The sequence below is a fragment of the Saimiri boliviensis genome, chromosome 4 (assembly GCF_048565385.1).
Source record: "Saimiri boliviensis isolate mSaiBol1 chromosome 4, mSaiBol1.pri, whole genome shotgun sequence".
NCBI classification, from domain to species: Eukaryota; Metazoa; Chordata; class Mammalia; order Primates; family Cebidae; genus Saimiri; species Saimiri boliviensis.
This window is the reverse complement of record NC_133452.1, coordinates 145,945,065-145,962,873: the sequence shown is the minus strand read 5'-3', so window position 1 is coordinate 145,962,873 and position 17,809 is coordinate 145,945,065. Positions and strand designations below refer to the sequence as shown.

The window sequence follows — 17,809 nt, the reverse complement described above, 5'->3', positions numbered from 1 at the left end:
CAGAATCAATACTACATGTTATTTAAATCCTGAAGTTGTATAACATTGTATATGTAAAATCTGCTTCAGCCCTAAAATGCCACAATTCTATAATTGCAACACTGGGCGATTCTTTAAATTGCCAGGATACACCCCAAACCTAAATTAGAGAGTGCAGCCGCAAGAGCTGACCCTCAGAAAGGTAAAGGGACAACCCCCAGGCCACGGAGGGCAGTGAGCCTGCGGGGAACAGTGGGGCCTCTGCTTCTGTGTGGTTGAATCACCTGGACCAGTGAGACCGGAACAGGAACGAACCGAGTGGCCAGGTCGCATGGGTTACAGGAGAAGGGAGGAATGCACCAGATGTCTCCAGCTCGGCTGTCCCCCCCTCGGCCCCACACTGACGCTGTAACCCTCTGCAGTTGGTCGGTCTGGTCCAACCTGCCCTACGACGAATGAGCTCTGCCAAAAGCCACCAGCGTCTTTCTCTTCCTTTCCTGGAGGCTCATCTCAGTCCCGGCCTCCTCCACTACCGCAGGGTTTGCTCCACTTAGCTCGGAGGGAGAACACTGCCCCCCTTCCACGCCACGTGACTCCACCCTTTACACACGGCGGTGCCGGCAGCGCTTCCACCTATCTGCTTGTAGCCAGTGTCTCCTGGAAAGAGCGGCAGGATTCCTGGTGTCCCTGACCAGGACAAGGAGTCACGCGTGCTGGGCAGAAGAACAGGAAGCCCAGGCCTGGACAGCCTGCCATCTTGCCCAGATGCAAATGCCGGTTGTCAGAGCAGGAGGAGGGGAGCAGAAGGAGGCCAGCGAGTGGAAGCCACCCCCTGAAGCAGGGAGCCCAGCCAAAGGCTCCGAGGGGCCATACCAGCTTCAGGCTTGGGGTCTGAGGAAGTCTGCTCCCCTTTGGAGTGAAACCCACCAGCCCCATAGAGCACTGTGTGGCTGTGCTGGCATGAGAACCGTATACCCTGCAGATCTGATGTTTGTCGTATTCTCTTGCTCTCTGTTGGCACTACTTAGAAAAGTCTTTTTTGAAAGTTCCAGCATCTAACAGTAAGAGGGAAAAAGGGAGAAAGGGTTGTATCTTGGTGAAAATACTAAAGCAGTAGGAGCTTGCTAAATAATTAAGGTCCTGATTTTTTTTTTATTTTTTTTTGGGGGGGGGTTGTTTTTGGTTTTTGTTTTTGTTTTTTGTGGGTTTTTTTGAGTTGGAGTCTCACTCTGTCACCCAGGCTGGAGTGCAATGGCATGATCTCGGCTCACTGCAACCTCTTCCTCCTGGGTTCCAACAATTCTCCTGACTCAGCCTCCCGAATAGCTGGGATTATAGGTGCACCCCATGCCCAGCTAATTTTTGTATTTTTCATAGAGACAGGGTTTCACCATGTTGGCCGGGCTGGTCTTAAACTCCTGACCTCAGGCAATCCCCCTACCTCAGGCTCCTAAAGCGCTAGGATTACCGGCATGAGCCTCCACGCCCGGCCAGGTCATCGGTTTTGAAGTGATACTTTGTTTCTGCCACCTCCTCTTTGAAATCCCTCTTCAAACTCAACCTCGGCACTGCCCTCATCCTCCTCCTACGTGGCCCCAGTCACCTTCGATGGCTCCTTCCTCTTCTGCCCCAGAAACAGGCTGTTTAGCGAGGTTCCGTCCTCTCTGCCTTCCTGTCTCTTCACTCTGTCCTCCACAGAATCATCGGTTGTTCAAGACTTCAACTGTAACCTTGGGAGGATGATCCCAAATCTAGCACTGACCTTCTCCAGACACACTGTCAGCCTTCTGGGCTGCACCGCCTGGGCAGGCGATTGTCGTCTTACCCCAGTATTCCCCAAAATGAATCGATTTCTTTCACCCTAAGCTCAAAAGTTTCAGGTAGTCCAACAGCCTTGGACTACCTCCCTACCCTCTTAGCCTTACCTCTAGTTATCAAAGCCTGCTGACTCTGTGTCCCCTGCTCCCTTTACGCCCTCCTCTTTCCAATACCTGCATCCCCACCCAATCGAAGGGCGCCTTACCTCTTCCCTTCATCATTGCACAACCCTGCAAACTGTGTCTCCCCACTTCCAGTATCTCCCCATTCTAAATCAGCCTAGGTCAGCCCTGACAGCCTTCCATCTGCAAGCCCAGCCCAGGATTTCTGCGCTGCCACCTGAAATACCTTTCAGACCACAGATGGGGTGCCTTGACCAAAATCTATCATCGCTGTTCCGTACACACAGCCTCATGTTTCCCTGTTCCTTCTCAACTTTCAAGTCTTAACATTTAAGAAATACATTTTGCCAAGTGCCTTGGCTCCCGCCTGTAATCCAAGCACTTTGGGAGGCCGAGGTGGGTGGATGATGAGGTCAGGAGTTCAAGACCAGCCTGCCCAACATGGGGAAACCCTGTCTCTACTAAAGATACAAAAAATTAGCCAGCCTGGTGGTGTGCACCTGTCATCTCAGCGACTTGGGAGGCTGAGGCAGGAGAATCGCTTGAACTCAGAAGGCAGATGTTGCAGTGAGCTGAGATCGCGCCATTGCACTTCAGCCTGGGTGACAGGGTGAGACTCTGTCACAAAATAAAAAAAGAAAGAAAGAAAGAAATGCATTTCATAAAGCTATAGTTCCCATAAACATATGATTCCCTGGATAGATGTGGGCACAGTAAATTGAAAACCTTTTGGAAATGATTCACCATTCTAGATGCCATTAAGAACATTTGTAATTCATGAGAGGAGGCCAAATATAACATTAACAGCAGTTTGGAAGAAGTTGATTCCAACCCTCATGGATGATTGGAGAGGGTACAAGACTTCAGTGGAGGAAGTCACGCAGATGTGGTGGAAATAGCAAGAGAACTAGAATTAGAAGTGGAGCCTAAAGATGAGACTGAATTGCTTCAATCTCATGATCAAACTTGAACAGATGAGGAGCTGCTTTTTGTGTGTGTGAGACAGAGTTTTGCTCTTGTTGCCCAGGCTAGAGTACAATGGCACAATCTCAGCTCACCACAACCTCCGCCTCCCAGGTTCAAGCAATTCTCCTGCCTCAGCCTCCCGAGTAGCGGGGATTATAGGCATGCACCACCACGCCCAGCTAATTTTGTATTTTTAGTAGACATGGGGTTTCTCCATGTTGGTCAGGCTGGTCTCGAACTCCCAGCCTCGGGTGATCTGCCTGCCTCGGCCTCCCAAAGTGCTGGGATTATAGGCATGAGCTGCAGCACTCCTCGACTGAGCTGCTTTTTATGGAGAACAAAGAAAGTGGTTTCGTGAGATGGAATCTGCTTCTGGTAAAGATACCGTAAACACTGTAGAGATGAGAACACAGGATTTAGACCATTACATAAACTGAGTTGATAAAGCAGTGGCAGGGTTTGAAAGGCTTGACTCCAATTTTGAAAGAAGTTCTACTGTGGGTAAAATGCTATCAAACAGCATCATCTGCTTCCGAGAAATTTTTTGTGAAAAGAAGAGTCCATTGATATGACAAATTTCATTGTTGTTTCATTTTAAGAAATTGCCACAGCTACCCCAGCCTCTAGCAGCCATGGCCCTGATCAGTCAGCAGCTGCCAGCATTGACAAAAGACCCTACACCAGCAAAAAGATTATGACTCACTGAAGCCTCAGGTGATTTTTAGCATTTTGAGGAATAAACCATTTAAAATTAAAGGATATACAGTTTTTAGACATAATGCTATTGCATACTTAATAGATGACAATATAGTATAGACATAACTTTTATATGCACTGGGAAACCGAAACACTTGTAACTCTAATTGCTACATTTGCTTTAATTGTGGTGGTCTGGAACTAAACCCACAATATCTTCGGTATGTGTCTGTTTATAACAAGATATCTCGGGAATCGGACCCAAGTCAAAACAGGAAATTCATTTATGTTTCCTATATACCTTATACATATAGCCTGAAGGTAACTGTACAATATTTTTATTTTGTCCATGAAACAAAGTTTTGACTGGCACCTGTCTCATAAGGTTAGTTGTGGAATTTTCTACTTGTGATGTCTTGTGGGCACTCAAAAAGTTTTGAATTTTAGAGCATTTTAGGTTTCAGAGTTTTGGATCAGGGATTACATAGATATATAGATAGATAGGTAGGTAGAGAGAGAGAGAGATTTTAGAGAGAGACAGAGAGAGAAAGAGAGAGAAATTACCATGCATAGTAAGTACTAGTAAAATTATAAATTTATGACTTTTTTGCTTGAATTAATAAAATAACTTCCTAACCAGCCCCTGGCTGCCACAACACACAGATAAAATCCAGCACCCACTACACCACCAATAAGCTCTATAAAAGACATATAAAATTCTATACATAACTTTTCTATTTAATGCTAATAAAATAAAACAGAATGTCCTTAGAATAACATTGCAGTGGGGGATGTTTTTTAGCTCAGCCTGTAAGCTGTTCACGCAGCAGCCCAGCCGCCCCTGGTTGCACCGCCCACTGCTCTGACATGCCCCTTTACCAAGACAGAAGGGGGCATGGTTTTTCCAAGCAGCATGCCCTTCCACACACCCTTCCATGCACTTGAGCCCCACATCGGCAGTTCTCACTGCCTCCCCTCCTCCCCAGCCCACCTCCATCTCACTCCCTGCTTCCCACATTTACTAACTCCCGGCCATTCCAAGACACAACTCAACTGTCACCTGCTCTGATAGGCCTCCTTGACCCTCCTAGGCTGATGAGAGAGCCGTCTCCACCGTTCTGATCATTCCCAGCACTCAGTGCATGCCATTCTTTTTTTTTTTTTTTTGAGACAGAGTTTCGCTCTTGTTACCCAGGCTGGAGTGCAATGGCGCGATCTCGGCTCACTGCAACCTCCACCTCCTGGGTTCAGGCAATTCTCCTGCCTCAGCCTCCTGAGTAAATGGGATTACAGGCACGCGCCACCATGCCCAGCTAATTTTTGTATTTTTAGTAGAGACGGGGTTTCACCATGTTGACCAGGATGGTCTCGAACTCTTGACCTCGTGATCCACCCGCCTCGGCCTCCCAAAGTGCTGGGATTACAGGCTTGAGCCACCGCGCCCGGCCTTTCATGCCATTCTTAAGAGTGATCTGCCAGGCTGTCCTCCCTGCTGGACTCTGGGCCCTTGCCTTGCTGGGCTCTGTGTCTGCTGTGCTTAACTCTGGACTTAAAATGAATAGACAGATAATTTTGTATTAAGTAACTGAAGGAAAGAATGAACACCAGCCCATTCTACCTATCTATCTATCTATCTATCTATCTATCTATCTATCTATCTATCTATCTAAGAAATGCATATAAAGCTCATTTAAGACCAGGGTTGGCTAGGCACAGTGACTCACATCTGTAACCCCAGCATTTTGGGAGGCGAAGGCAGGAGGATCACTTGAGCCCAGGAGTTCGAGACCAGCCTGGGCAACAAAGTGAGACCCCCCCATCTCTACAAGTAATTTTTAAAATTAAAAATTTTTTTAAACAAAAATTTTTTTTTAAGTCCAGGGTTAAATCTGACTCTGATTTCCTCTAATATCTGCCAGTGGGTCTTACATAAAATGGCTTTTCAGTAAATATTTTGCAGTTTAAAGAACAGCAAGGAGGACAGTATGGAAAAGTGTGGTGGGCAGAGGAGACAACGGGCTGAGCCGTGGGGCCCAGATCAGGCCTGGAGCCTGGAGAAGCATGCGCTTCATTGCAAGTGTAATAGGAAGCTCTGGGCGAGACGGGAGTCCAAAATGAACAAAACCAGATTGAAGCTTTTTAAAAAGCCAGATACGTATTACATGATTTCAGTTATAGGAAATATTGATCCACCTCAGAACCCTCCCCAGGAAACTCCCGTCCTCAGTGTTCTTATTCATAAGATGAGGGTAGACCAGATGACTCTAGGGTCACGTTTAATTCTATGTGGTTTTTCAGGTGTTCCATATTAATAAAAAGCAGCCAGTCACAGTGGCTCATGTCTGTAACCCCAGCACTTTGGGAGGCTGAGGTTGGTGGACCATGAGGTCAGGAGTTCAAGACCAGTCTGGCCAAGATAGTGAAACCCTGTCTCTACTAAAAATATAAAAATTAGCAGGGTGTGGTGGTGGGTGCCTGTCATCCCAGCTCCTCACTAGGCTAAGGCATAGGATTGCTCGAACCCAGGAGGTGGAGGTTGCAGTGAGTTGAGATCGCACTGCTGTACTACTGCACTCCAGCCTGGGAAATAGAGTGAGACCCCATCTGAAAAAAAAAAAAAAAGAAAGCAATGGTTAAATGGGCTAAGGAATAGAACCTGGTATCGCAATTCCAGGAACGGTACTGATGGTCTGTCCATCTCAGTGGCACTGTGATACAGTGGGAATAACCCTGGAGGTGTGGCCTCCTCCCCTGGATTGAGTATTTACCATTGAAATGACCTTGAGAAAGTAATGAAATTCTTTGGCCCTTTGTCTTTGCATCTCTAAAATACGGACATTCTAGAAAGGGGTGTCTATGGTACTTTTCATAGAAAGTTGGTGTTCTAATCCAGCTTCATATTCTGAAGACAACATAGAGCTTTGAGTAAAAAAGATTAACTCTTGCTCTAGGTTCTAGGAGTTTTAATAGAATTAATGTCATGGGAATTTTGCTATTAAAAACACTGGGGAGCCCAGGTGTGGTGGCTCATGCCTGTAATCCCAGCACTTTGGGAACGTGAGGCAGGTGGATCACTTGAGGTCAGGAGTTTGAGACCAGCCTGACCAACATGGTGAATCCCTGTCTCTACAAAAAATACAAAAATTAGCTGAACGTGCTGGTGTGTGCCTGTAATCCTAGCTATCCAGGAGGCTGGGGCAGGTGAGTCACTTGAACCCAGTAGGCAGAGGCTGCAGTGAGCCGGGATGGTGCCATTGCATTCCAGGCTGGGTGACAGAGTAAGACTTTGTCTCAACAACAACAACAAAAAAAAAGACTGACAGAAGAACATGGAATACTGTGCACATACTAAAAAGAATGCAGATTTATAAGGACTGATATGGAAGATACTTATGAATATTGCTACATCAAAAAATATAGTTGCAGAATATGTACAGTATGATCTCATTTTTTTTGGTAAGAAAATAGTGTGTGCACTGCACATAAATGCTGCTATTGATGGTGGCCTGGCAACGTTGTCTGTCTCCATCAGCCAGGGCTGCTATAACAAAGCATGACAGCCTGGGTGAGTTAAACAACAGAGATTTATTTCCTCCTAGTTCTGGAGGCTGGAAGTCAAAGATCAAGGTGTCAGTAGGGTTGGTTTCTCTTGAGGCTTTTCTCCTCGGCTTATAGACATCGTTTTCTTTCTCTGTCTTCAAGTGGTCTTCTTTCTGTGTGTGTCTGTGTCCTCATCTCCTCCTCTTAGAAGGACACCAGTCATATTGGATTAGGGCCCACCCATATGACATCATTTTAACTTAATAACTTTTTTAAAGAGTCTGTCGGCAAACATAGTCACATTCTGAGATACTAGGGGTTAGGACTTCAACATACGAATTTAATGGAGACACAGTTCAGCCCACAACAGTACCTATGCCTGAGGTGTAATAGATGGTCCAGAAATCGTTGAAAAGCTGTATGAATGAAGTAAATGAGATGGCTTTGTTTGCAGGTGCAGTGAAGGTTTGTGGGACACTAAAAGCAGACAAGATCATGGAGAGCCTTGAGCTCAAGAGACAGACGTCCAGATCCTAGCTGCAGGATGCTCTTGAGCCAAGGAACTGTTGTTTTGTGACTTTGACACTGTTAGAGGCACATTTAACTGGTGTTCATTTGACTTGAGGTTTGGAGCACAGTTAAGCCCGAGTGACTAGTCAGTCATTCCAGGTATGAGGTGACAAGGGCCTTGATCAGGGTGGTAGCCTGGATAAAAGCTGGATACAGACGGTGTGCCTGGCAGTTGTTACAAACTCCTGCACCTGCTGATGTGTCAGTGAGAGCCACATTTCAGCTTCACCTTGAGAACAAGGAGTCTTGTAGAAACTGGAAAGGCAGTGGCTACCAGAGCTGCTTAGGATGAGCTCCTAAGTCCTAGAACACCCACAATACCAGACAACTCCTCTTGATTCAAGGCCTTCTCAATCTGGCTCCACCCTGGCTCTGCAAGTGGGTCCTTTCTCTTCTCCCACAATCAAACTGAGATTCTTACTGGTTCACAGAGGCATTAAAGTCCCACTATGTCTTCATCGCTCATCACACTTCTTGTACCTGCTAGAATGTTCTCTCTTCCTTACCTCTGGAAATCCATCCCGGTTTGTATAGTGCCTTCTCCATGCAGCCCTCTGTGATGACTGCAGCTCACATGACACTCTCCCTCAGCTGAACCCCAATCACATATATTGTCTATACTAGAAAATGCATCATGATATTGAATAATGTATCATGCACAGGCTTTAGCTATTTAGAACATTCATATGTCATGCAAACTCCCCCAGGAGATGGCAAACTCCTTGAGGTTATGAATTTAGGGCTTCTTATGTTCTGATGGTTACACTGCCCAGTCCAATACCTATTAGGGACTCAACAAATTCATGCTAAGACAATAAACAATACCTTGTAGGTCCATGTAGGATTCTTCCCTTGGCCCAGGAAATGGGGTTAGTTGGTAAAAATGTCAGAGACAGACTGCAATCATATTCATTTCAATCCATGGAAATAGCCCTAAAGTCCCAACCCACTACCTCTCCCTTTGTTCTCTTAATGCAGTTCAAAAAACCATTAGCCCCATGTCAGCAAGGGTTCTTAGGCCTTCAAAAGTAGCTTGTTGATAAAGGGGTTGAGCAGACCAGGCTCTTGGAATTCTGCACCCAAGGAGATGATTAACCATGTCCTAGGAGGCAGATGAGACCAACACCAGTGATAAGAATTACACAGAGAGCCTGAGAGGAGCTGGCACCAGGGTGGCCTTTGGGAAAGAAGGAAGTTATTTGGATACTCTTATGGGAAGAGGACAAAGAACGGTTGGAAGTATTTTTTGCAGAAATGTAAACGGTAGTCCTCGAATTCATATGGAATTGTAAGAGTACCCAAAGGGCCAAAATAATCTTGAGACAGAGAACAAAGTTGGCAGATTCACACATCCCAATTTCAAAACTTGCTACAAAGATATAATAATCAAAACAGTATGGCACTGGCCTAAGGATAAACTTATAAACCAATGGAATAGAATTGAAAGTATAGAAATAAACCTGTGTGTCTATGGTCAAATGATTTTCAGTGAGCATGCCAAGTCCATTCAATGGGAGAAAGAATAGTCTTTTCAACAAATGGTACTGGACCCTTATATGCAAAAACTGGACCTTCATATGCAAAATAATGAAATTGAATCCCTATCTTACACCATAAGCAAAACTTAACTCAAATGGATCAATGACCTAAATATAAAAGCTAAATCCATTAAACTCTTAGAAGAAAACACTAAGCAATCATTACCTTGGATTTAGCAATGAATCCTTAGATATGACACCAAAACACAAGCAACAAAAGAAAAAAATAAACTGCATTTAAAAATTGAAAATTTTTGTGCACCAAAGGACATTATCAAGAAAGTCAAAAGACAACCAATGGAATAAGATAAAATATTTGCAGACCACATATCTGATAAAGGTTTAATATCCAGAATATATGAAGAACTCCTAACAACAATAAGACAAACAACCCAATTTAAGAAATGGGCAAAAGACTGGAGTAGACATTTCCCCAAAGAAGATTGACAAATGGCCACCAAGCATATAAAAAGATGCTCAACACCATTAGCCATTAAGCAAATGCAAACCAAAACCCCAATAAGATACCACTTCACAACCATTAGGATGGTTATTATATATGCATGTAAAAACAGAAAATTACAAGTGTTGGTGATAATATGGAGAAATTGGAATGTGGTACATTGCTAGTGGTAATGGAAAATGGTATAGCCACTGTAGAAAACAGTTTGGCATTTTTTCAAAAACCTAACATAGAATTACCATATGACCCAGCAATTCCACTCCTAAAGAACTGAAAACAGGGACTGAAACAGATACTTGTATGTCAGTGTTCATTGTGGCATTAATTACAACAGCCAAAAGCCGGAAACAACCCATGTCTATCAGCACATGAATGAATTAACAAAATGTGGTATATACATACAATGGAATATTATTCAGCCATACAAAGGAATGAAGTTGTGATCCATGCTATGATATGGAAGAACCTTAAAAACATTATACCAACTAAAATAAGCCCAACACAAAAGACAAATATTGTGTGGTTCTATTTACACAAAATGCCAATAATAGGAAAGTTATACACACAGAAAGTATCATATAGATTACCAGGGGCTGGGGAAAAGGGAGAATGGGGAGTTATTGCTTAATGCTTACCAAGTTTCTGCTTTAGGTAGTGAAAAAGTTTTAGAAATAGATAGTGTTGATAGTTGCACAAAACTGTGAACATATTTAGTACCACTTAGTTGTACATTTTGGTTAAGATGGTTTTATTGTATATATGTATTTTACCACAATAAAAAATTTTCCAAAAAAATAAAAGGTGAGTTGGCAGATACGAAGAAGAGATGATGGCAAGGTGCGACATGGTTATGGTACTCTTTGGAATGGAATACGTATTCAGAGAGTGAGTGGTAATGACGAGCCTTTTATTTGGAGAATGTTTTGTGTTAGACACCAAAATATATCTAAATACACAAAAATTCTAGGTAGAAAAGATTCACTCCAGTGAATACAGGAGTTGCAATATTCACCCTTGGATTTAGGAAGCTAAAATCCCCCAGGCTCTCTGGGCTCCCTCAAGATGCCAAGATAATGCTCTCCAATGTCACTTTCTACACCAAAGTTTTATAATTCTGGTGGCACTTACTTACTTTGCCATGTTGAAGTCTTACGTCAAATATGGCAATATAAAGAATGATCTCAGCTGACAACTGTTTGAAGCTTGCTTAGCTCAAAAATTGTCAATTTTCCAGCCTCTCTTCTGCAGAAAAAAAAAGGTGGGTGGGGGGAAGACATTATGTCTTGGATAGATAGCCCTTTTAATTTACTTTTTAGGATAAAATATGTCCATTTCCTATTTTGTGACATTGTGAATTACCTTTTTTCTTTTTTTACAGAGTTTTGCTCTTGTTGCCCAGGCTAGAGTGCAATGGCACAATCTCGGCTCACCACAACCTCTGCCTTCTTGGTTCAAGCAATGCCCCTGCCTCAGCCTCCCGAGTAGCTGGAATTACAGATATGCACCACCATGCCCCACTAATTTTGTATTTTTAGTAGAGACGGGGTTTCTCCATATTGGTCAGGCTGGTCTCAAACTCCCAATCTCGGGTGATTCACCCTCCTGGGCTTCCCAAAGTGCTGGGATTACAGGCGTGAGCCACCGCACCCAACCCTCATTTGGATGATTTTAAACCTTCAGTTTGATGAGGAATTGATTTTCAGGGATATCCACTATTAAACTGAAGGGTGAGCTGCCTGCAAATCAAATGTGTCCTTAAATACTTTAGCATCCCACATGAAATAGGCCTTCTGAGAAGCACAAACAAAAAGGTATAACTAATACCTATACTGGTTAAAATGTAAAAGAAGATCTTAAAGTAGATACATACTTCTGAACAAGTGGTGTTTGGATGGATTTGACGTAACACCTAGTTTGCTTGGTTTTACTCTGGTTGCTTTATTCTGTTTAAATTGTATTAATCAAATATATCACACAGCTGGCCCTAAATAATAAGTGTTAAGAGGCAGCTCTTGCAGAGAAGTGGGTTCAATTAGCATCACATCTGTAATTACACAGCACATTATATACTTCACATGTATAATTATTTATTTTATGGCTTTATGCCATCTTATAAATAAACAAAGACTTTGAGAAAATTTACTAGCTTTTTTTCTGGGAGTGTCCCCATAAGGGTGTAATTTTCATTCTAACCAATCACTAAGATGGGGATAATTCTACGAGTAGATCACCAACCCGTTGGTGTACGCTAAGTTCGAAATTCCCTTCATGAATTTTTTTCTTTTAATGTAAAATTGCAGAAACATTTATCAACCCACACATGAAAAGGATAGTCATAGTATTGGAAACACAAATATAAAGAATATGAAGATCTTGTATTGAAGGAGCTCATAGTGTAGTAAGGGAGACCGATATGTAAGAATGAAAATAGAGTCAGAAAAAGGCACACACACAAAAAAATGAGTAGGGGTTTGAGGGTGGAAGACCGCCCCCAAGAAGACTTCAAGGAGGAAGCTAAAGTCTTAGGTAGATGTGGAAGGATGAATAGACATTTTCAAGGCATGCAGAAGTTGGGAAGACATTCGAAGAAGAGTGAGCATCACATGCAAAGGCACAGCATGGAGGGTTGGGGACAACTCCCTATGGATCTATATCAGCGTGACTGGAGAGTAAGTTAGTGGGACGTGACATTGAAAACACAGGAACCGAACATGGGGTAAGGCATGAAATCTCCATATTTATCCTCCTCAATAAGTAATAAAGGGGCCAGGCACAGTGGTTCACACCTGTAATCCCAGTGCTTGGGGAGGCTGAGATGGGAGGATGGCTTGAGGCTACGAGTTGGAGACCAGCCTGGACAACATACAGACCAGACCCTGTATACAGACCAGACCCTATATCTACAAAAAAAAAATTAGCCAAATGTGGTGGCACACACCTGTAGTCCCAGCTACTCAGGGAGCTGAGACAGGAGGATTACTGGAGCCTAAGATGTCACAGCTGCAGTGAGCTATGAGCATGGCACTGCATTCCAGCCTTGGTGACAGAGCAAGACCCTGCCTCAAAAAATAAATTTTTTAACGTTGATAAAGAAAGCCACCACACAGTTCAGTAATCGTCATTTTAAAATGCACAACCTAAATTGTGTTATCAGATTAGAAAATAGGATTGAGATAGAAGGAGAAGGAGTGGTCCTAGGAAATACTAAACCAAGAATCTTTTTTTTTTTTTTTTTGAGAGTCTTGCTCTGTCACCCAGGCTGCAGTGCAGTGGTACAATCTCAGCTCACTGCAACCTCGACCTTATGGGCTCAAGCGATCCTCCCTCCTCTGCCTCCCAAGTAGCTGGGACTACAGGTGTGTACCACCACACCCAGTTAATTTTTTGGTATTTTTTGTAGAGATTGGGTTTTGCCATGTTGGCCAGGCTGCCAGGCTGGTCTTGAACTCCTGACCTTAGGTGATCCACCCACCTCAGCCTCCCAAAGCGCTGGGATTACAGGTGTGAGCCAACCTGGCAGTCCCCATTTTTTTTTTTTTTTTTTTTTTTTTTTGAGACAGAGTCTTGCTCTGTCACCCAGGCTGGAGTACAGTGGTACAATCTCGGCTCACAGCAATCTTTGCCTCCTGGATTCAAGTGATTCTCCTGCCTCAGCCTCCTGAGTAGCTGGGATTACAGGTGCACACCACCAGGCCTGGCTAATTTTTGTATTTTTAGGTGAGACAGGGTTTCACTATGTTGGTCAGGCTGGTCTCAAACCCCTGACTTCGTGATCTGCCCGTCTCAGCCTCCCGAAGTCCTAGAATTACAGGCGTGAGCTGCCATGCCCGGCCCTTAACCAAGATTCTTAAAGTTCAATGATAGACCCCAGGAAACCAATAGCATAAGAGCCTTTTTTGCCACCAACCATCCTCAATTTTTTAAAATTGTCATTTGGCTGGGTGTGGTGGCTCATGCTTGTAATCCCAGCACTATTGGAGGCCAAGGTAGGTAGATCATCTGAGGTGAGGAGTTCAAGACCAGCCTGGCTAACATGGTGAAATCCTGTCTCTACTAAAAATACAAAAATTAGCTGGGCATGGTGGCGGACACCTGCAGTCCCAGCTACTCTGAAGGCTGAGGCAGGAGAATTGCTTGAACCTAGAGGCAGAGGTTGCATTGAGCTGAGAGTGTGCCACTGCACTCCAGCCTGGGTGATGGAGTGAGACTCTGTCTCAAAAAAAAAAAAAGAAAAAGGTAGATACTATGGGGGCAGTTCCCTGATGGGCTTTGGGTGGCACCAGGGCCCTGCTGTTGGTGTCCTGGGTCCAGATTGAAAGGTGTGGAGGCAGAGGAAGGGCTACAGTGGTAGGTAGCTATGTACAAGGAAGAAGCTATCTGGAGAACTGACAGAGTTTTTGAGGCCTTAGGGTCGAGCCCCCTGCAGAGGGAGAGTTTGCCGCTTCTCTAAGGATGGCAGCTGCTGGCAATTCTCATTCCATACCTGTCTCCTTCTGTGTCCCATGAGCTCTTTCTCTTCTAATGGCTTCCAGCATCATCATGTTTCTGCTACCCAAGCAGTAATGTAATTGTGATGATTCCACACAAAGCCTTCTGGTGTTTATCATGGGCCACATGGGGAGAATTCTTATTCTCCCACTTCCCCCCAAAAGATTAGAAACCCCTTGGATCAAAACATGACAAAGTTCATTTGCACATTCAACAGATTATATCTTTTTGTAAAGTAAATACAATTTTAGTACATAGTCATAGCCTCTATTGAGGAAGGAGATGAGGAGGGAAGATAATATTGACCAACTCACCGAGGGTTAGACTCTGGGGTGGGTGCTCTGAATATACAGTCTCACTTCATTCCCTCAACATGCCTGTGAGGTAGGTACTGTGAACCCGTTTTACAGATGTGGATATCATCACCAAGTCCATGGTACTAAGATCTCCAGCAGACATCCTTACCCTGCCCCGATTTGAGGACAATGGTCTGGGCAAGCATGCAGCACAGTTGATGTTTGATAAATGATAAATGGGCTTGGCTGGATCCTTGTCCTAATCAATTTGATAATGATTTACCTAGTTTTTTCTGACCTCCCACCCTCAGCCAGTTATCATTCCTTTTTAGCACTCAAAACATATTTTATGGAGAACAGGAAGTTCCATGCACTACATTAGGCTCTTGAACAGGAACGTCAGTCGGGTACAGTAGATCACACCTGTAATCCCAGCACTTTGGGAAGCTGAGCTGGGCAATCATGAGGTCAAGAGATCAAGACCATCCTGACCAACACGGTGAAACCCCACCTCTACTAAAAATGCAAAAATTAGCTGAGTGTGGCAGCACATGCTTGTGGCCCTAACTACTTGGGAGGCTGAGATAGGAAAGTCGCTTGAATCCGGGAAGCAGAGGTTGCAGTGAGCCAAAATCATGCCACTGCACTCCAACCTGGTGACAGTGAGACTCCCTCTCAAAAAAAAAAAAAAAAAAAAAGGAGAGAGATCCAAGATGGCCAAATAGGAACAGCTCTGGAGTGCAGTTCCCAGAGAGAACAATGCAGAGGGTGAGTGATCACCACATTTCCAAATGAGTTTTTAGTGCCCACAGACCAGGAGATTACCAGGCTGAAAAGTGCCACGAGTTTCCAGCATGGTGTTTTCAGCCAGCGCAGCTGGACTCCGCAAAAAAATAAAAAAAACCTTACACAAACCTGGGCAGCCATATCAACTGGTGTCTGGAACTCCTGGGAGACAGAGATGCTCATTCAACTGAAAAAAAGGGGGCTGAAACAGGGAGCCAGATGATCTGGCTCGGTGGGTCCCACATCCACAAAGACCAGCAATCTGAAACGCTTTGGGTTGAGAGTTTCACAGCAAGCACAGCTGGACCCGAGATGGTCCAGCTCTGTGGGGGGAAGGATGTCCACCATTACCAAGGCAGTCTGCCACTACCGAGGCAGTCCAACATTACTGAGGCAGTCCGCTATTACCGAGGCAATCCACCATTACAGAGGCAGTTTGTCATTATTGAGGCAGACCGCCATTACCAAGGCAATTCTAACTATACCTCTATTAACTGACTGTGAACAATCAATTGAGATAACTCACTACCTTCGGACCAGTCAAAAAAAAAAAAACAATTTTTTTTTAATGAATGAGAGGTTCTTATTTTGCCCAGGTTGGCCTTGAACACATAGCCTCGCCTCCTCAAGCGCCAGGACAACTGGCCAGAGCCACTGCAGCTCCCCTATACCTATAAACAAAACTGCAAGGAAGTACACATAGCAGCTGGGCAGAGCCCACAGCAGCTCAGCAACACCTCTGCTGGTAGACTACGACTAGGCAAGCTCCTTGCAGGGCAGGGCATCTCTGAAAAAAAGGCAGCAACACGTCAGGAACTTATAAATAAAACCCCACCATCCCAGGACAGAGCACCTGGGAAAAAGGCGGTTATGAGTTCTGCTGCAGCAGACTTAAACATACCTGCCCAGCAGCTCTGAACGGAACAACAGAGCTCACAGTTCAGCACTTGAGCTCCTATAAGGGACAGACCATCTTCTCAAGCAGCTCCCCAACCCCCGTATATCCAAAGAGACACCTCATAAAGGAGAGCTTAGGCTGACATCTGGCGTGTATCCTTCTGGGATGAAGATAACAGAAAAAGAAACTGGCAGCAACCCTTACTGTTCTGCAGCCACCACAGGTGATCCCCAGGCAAGCAGGGTCTGGAGTGGACCTCCAGGAGTCATACAGCAGAGGGGCCTGACTGTTGAAAGGAAAACCAAAAAAGAGAAAGAAATAACTGCATCATCAACAAAAAGGATGTCCACTCAGAGAACCCATCCAAAAGCCACCAACTACAAAGACCACAGGTAGATAAATTCACAAAGATGGGAAGAAGTCAGTGCAAAAAGGACGAAAACACCAAAAACCATAATGCCTCTCCTCCAAGGGATCACAACAACTCTCCAGCAAGGGAACAAAGACGTATGGAAAATGAGTCTGAGGAATTGACAGAAACAGGCTCCAGAAGGTGGGCAATAACAAAGTTCTCAGAGCTAAAAGAACGTGTTCTAACCCAATGCAAAGAAACTAAGAGCCTTGAAAAAAGGTTTGATGAAATGCTAACGAGAATAAAGAGCTTAGAGAAAAATATAAATGAATTGATGGAACTGAAAAACACAACACGAGAACTTCATGAAGCACACACAAGTTTCAATAGCCAAATCAACCAAGCAGAAGAAAGGGTGTCAGAGATTTAGATCAACTCAATGAAATAAAATGAAAAGGTAAGATTAGATTTAAAAGAGTGAAAAGAAATGAACAAAGCCTCCAAGAAATATGGGATTGTGTGAAAAAACCTAATCTACATTTGATAGGTGTACCTGAATGTCATGGAAAAAAATGAATCCAAGCTAGAAAATGCTCTTCAGGATATTATTCAGGAGAACTTCCCCAACCTAGTAAACCAGGCCACCATTCAAGCCCAATAAATACAGAGAACACCACAAAGATATTCCACAAGAAGAGCAACCCCAAGGCACATAATGATCAGATTCACCAGGGTTGAAATGAAGGAAAAAATGCTAAGGGCAGCCAGAAAGAAAGGTCAGGTTACCCACAAAGGGAAGCCCATAAGACTCACTGTGGATCTCTCAACAGAAACCCTACAAGCCAGAAGAGAGTGGGGGCCAATATTCAACATCGTTAAAGAAAAGAAATTTCAACCTAGAATGTCATATCCAGCCAAACTAAGCTTCATAAGCGAAGGAGAAATAAAATCCTTTATGAACAAGCAATTGCTCAGAGATTTCATCACCACCAGGCCTGCCTGAAGAGCTCCTGAAAGAAGCACTAAACATAGAAAGGAACAACCAGTACCAGCCACTTCAAAAATGTACAAAATGATAAACAGCATTGACACAATGAAGAAACTGTGTCAACTAATGGGCAAAATAACCAGCTAGCATCAAAATGGCAGGATCACATTCACACATAACAATATTAACATTAAATGTAAATGGGCTAAATGCCCCAATCAAAAGATACAGACAGGCAAATTGGATAAAAAGTCAAAAGCCATTTCTGTGCTGTATCCAGGAAACACATCTCACATGCAAGGACACGCA

At 44.0% G+C, this 17,809-nt stretch overlaps 1 protein-coding gene across 1 annotated transcript in view; it reads right to left on the bottom strand.

Annotated features, from left to right (window-relative positions):
- Positions 1–17,809, bottom strand: part of DSP (desmoplakin) — a 125,567-nt gene that overhangs the window by 88,209 nt on the left and 19,549 nt on the right. The gene's annotated exons all lie outside the window — the stretch shown is intronic.